Source organism: Suricata suricatta, chromosome 13 (genome assembly GCF_006229205.1).
Source record: "Suricata suricatta isolate VVHF042 chromosome 13, meerkat_22Aug2017_6uvM2_HiC, whole genome shotgun sequence".
Lineage (NCBI taxonomy): Eukaryota > Metazoa > Chordata > Mammalia > Carnivora > Herpestidae > Suricata > Suricata suricatta.
Window position 1 is genome coordinate 69,771,997 of NC_043712.1, and position 2,543 is coordinate 69,774,539.

The following is a 2,543-nucleotide window of genomic DNA, read 5'->3' on the forward strand; positions in this document are numbered from 1 at the left end:
TACTATTTGACTGAAAGTTAAAGATTAAATTATGTCTCTGAGTCACATCTCTCTTCCACAGATTGGAGGCCTGACATTCAATTTCTCAGTTACTTTAGATGCTACACCAAAGCTGTCTCTGTAACTGTTCCTACAGCTTTAATAGTCTTCCTCTTCTTAGATATAAACCAAGTGGCTCTCATTCTATTTCTGCTCACACATAGGCACTGGGCTAGTGAGAGTGGGTCAGGAGCATCCTGCATTTCTTCCTACAAGACTTTGTTGTTCCATTTATCCCCATTAAACATAAGACATTCAAAATAATCTGATTTGACTGCTGCAGTAACCACAGATCTTGCATTAGTTCAAGTGGTATGACTTCTTTGTACACCCATATTTGTATAGGTGTGCTTGCAGGGAAGGTATAGGTTATGGTTATTGATTGCTTTCACATTCCAAATACAACCAGAAATTATTAGATAACACATTTGTCAAGGGCAGTACCTCTCAAACTTCAGGGCATACACAAATCATCTTTCAGTCATTATGTTGTAAATTCTGATTTACTTGATCGGGGATCTAGACTAAGGTCTAACAATCTATCTGCATTTCTAACAGGTTCCCCAAAGACGGCAATGCTGCTGACCATTGGTTCACATTTTGAATAGTAAGGTTCAAGGACACTTCATCCAACCAAGATATATGTTCCAGGGATAAAGTGTCTAGTCCGGCTCTGTCCAGCAGCAAATCCATGAATAATGGCTCTGATGGCATCAGTAGGTTGAAATAGTCATAAATATTTATGAATGCTAACTATCAGCAATAGTAATATAAGTAGGAATTGGTAGATCCTGAGTCCTATAAAGGAGGAAAAACAACTCATTGTGAAGAATAAATTGAGGGGTATCTGGGTGGCTCACTCGGTTAAGCGTCTGACTCACTCAGGTGATGATCTCATGGTTCATGAGATCAAACCCTATGTTGGGCTCTGTGCTGACAGCATGGAGTCTGCTTGGAATTCTCTTCCTCTCTCTCTCGGCCCCACCCCTGCTGACACATGCACCCGTCCCTCTCAAAATCAATAAATAAATATTTTTTAAAATAAATTCTGTGTTGCTTCCCTGCAGAAACTATAAAACTAACCAATGATTTTGTTGAGAAAGTAAGTCAGACAATTAAAAATTATACTCATTAATACCAAGAGAAGATATGGAGAAGGTAAGGTTGCAGGTTGAGTTACTTTTGAATATTGTCTTTATGACTCTGGGACAATTATTTTCGGAAGGAGCTTATTGTAACATCCAAATTTGTGTCCTGTCATGGACACTTAGAAATGCTGATCAGCTTCTATATTTAAATAGTGAGGATGTCTGCATTAGTGGAAAACAACACAGCCATTATTAGTAATCAGGATTATTTAATATTAAGACATGCACTTTCAAAAAATTTTTTTACATTTTTTAATGTTTTTATTTATTTTTGAGAGACAGAGAGAGACAACATGGAGCTGGGGAAGGCCAGAGAGAGAGGGAGACACAGAATCTGAAGACAGGCTCAAGGCTCTGAGTTGTCAGCACAGAGCCTGATGCTGGGCCCGAACCCATGAACCATGAGATCATCACCTGAGCTGAAGTTGGATGCTTAACTGACTGAGCCACCCAGGTGCCCCACTTTCAGTATTTTTTGATATTGAAAATCTTTGATAAAGAGCAACCCTTCTTAACTGAAGTTCCAAGACATAGAAATCTCATCCTTTGTTTTCTGATCAATTTATATTCAGCTACTTTTTACCCCCAAAGACCTCTTGTGTAATTCTTTTGGGCAGAGATATGTTTCACTGCTTTTGCCTAAAATATAAATATTTTAAAAATATTTACACCAAAATGAAATAAAGCAAATTCAATAAATGTTTGTTGAATTACATTAGAACACACATGGGGTGCCTGGGTGGTTCAGTCAGTTGAGCAACCAGCTTTGGCTCAGGTTATGATCTCATGTTCATGGGTTCGAGCCATGTGACGGGCTACATGCTTACAACTCAGAGCCTGGAGCCTGCTTCTGATTCTGTGTCTTTCTCTCTCTCTGACCCTTCTGCACTCATGCTCTGTGTCTCTCTCTCTCAAAAAATAAAAACAAAATGTTAAAAAAATTAGAACACACATACATATTCTATCTATACGTGCACACCTTAGGCTGAATGTTCTATTTTGGTTACTAATGTTTATCTTAGTCAAATCTCTGCATTAGCTGCATTAATTACTAAGTGCAAAAACTATATCTTTTGCAAATAAAGTCTTAATAATCATTTTAAGAGTATAACAAAATTCACATGATCTTGATAAATAAAATATTGAGATGAGAGTGTGTTCCATTTTTGGCCTGAGAAGTAACAAGTATATATATAAATAATGTCTTAGAATTCCTCAGCCTTTATCTGACTTGAAGGGTCACTTATTATCTATTTTTAAAGATGTATATATTTTTAATATTTTTTTCCTAAAATATACGTTATATTATTAAAGATTATCTTTAATATATTAAAGATTGGAATCAATCAAAAATGC

General features: G+C 36.5%; 1 long non-coding RNA gene across 1 annotated transcript in view; it reads left to right on the plus strand.

Annotated features, from left to right (window-relative positions):
• Window positions 1-898, plus strand: part of LOC115277021 — an 8,128-nt gene extending 7,230 nt beyond the window's left edge. The window contains exon 3 of the long non-coding RNA XR_003902175.1: window positions 598-898. This is a non-coding gene — a long non-coding RNA (uncharacterized LOC115277021). The remainder of the gene's footprint in view (window positions 1-597) is intronic.
• Window positions 899-2,543: the final 1,645 nt, after the last annotated feature.